We start from the raw sequence: 1,274 nt of genomic DNA on the forward strand, positions 1-1,274 counted from the left end.
AATTTAAGATATATATAAAAGTGTCAGACCTTCCGGAACATTTTCAAAAGTTAAGTTGAAAAAGTTAATTTTTTGTGAAAAAGTTGTCATTTTAAATCCCCCCCTGTGGGTAGAAAAAAGGTTGAATTTACAAAAAAAGTATACCAAATGATAGGTAAAGACATCAAGCATCTATATAAAAAAAAATTATATTGATATATTCATTTTTGAAAAAGTTACGGCAGTTTTTAGTAAAAAAAATTGAAAAAATTTCGAAAATTAGCGATTTTTAAATTTGTAATTTTTTTGGAGATTTCCCCCATTTACGGGGAACGAGGGAAATTTTTTCAATTTTTGAGGGTAATGTCTTCGACTAGATACGATTTGTGATCTTTTGATGTATCATTGAAAGAAATCGGTTCGGTGAGACTGAGAAAAAGTAGTAACAGACACAAAAAAAACACATCATAGTAAAACCAATACCTTCTCAGCTTCGCATCGAAGCTAAAATTGACATCTGGTTTTGTCTTCATGGTGAAAATGACTGCTGTATTTAAAAATATGCTATTTTTGTTGTTAAAATTCTGGGTTTTGTATTTTATTTTAAAATATCTTACAAGGGGAGTACATAGATTTTCATAAATATTATATAAATCTAATCAACATAGCATAGAAAGTTAAACTTATTTAAAATTTTTTACTTCTTTTAAGTCGAGAAAAATAACTTTGTAATTTGAACTAGCTTAAATTACCATTTTTTTGGTCGATGGAAACGACGTACGGTTGCTGAGTCGATAACACTTGTGCCTTACGCGCTTAGGGTACGCTTAGGTTCTATAGGTATGAATTTTTTCTTAACTCTTTTTGAGTTACAGAAAAATTTTTAATTATCTAAATATCAATTATTGATATTTATCTCATTAAGATTCAATAACTTCAATAAAGATCAAAGATCCCATTTAAAATACAATATAACCAGTTTATTATGTGATAAAATCTAATTATTGTAGAGATTTTTAAGTAACGCCTACATTCAGGGCCCCACTATAATTAAACAATTAGTATAGAAATCATCAGCTTCCATGATCACGCTAGGGATCGCTGGCCTTCCCCCTTCGGACAATGAAAAAGCCATTTTTCCCCGTCTGAACCAGTTCTTTCGGCGATTTTAAAATACATAAAATCTACGACACTCTACTCAAGATTTCACTCTCCGGGACTTAGTTGTTTTAGCTTCGATGCGAAGCTGAGAAGGTATTAATTTTACCATGATGTGTTTATTTTTTTATTTATTT

This window comes from Daktulosphaira vitifoliae, unplaced genomic scaffold (genome assembly GCF_025091365.1).
Source record: "Daktulosphaira vitifoliae isolate Bord-2020 unplaced genomic scaffold, ASM2509136v1 Scaffold_5, whole genome shotgun sequence".
NCBI lineage: Eukaryota > Metazoa > Arthropoda > Insecta > Hemiptera > Phylloxeridae > Daktulosphaira > Daktulosphaira vitifoliae.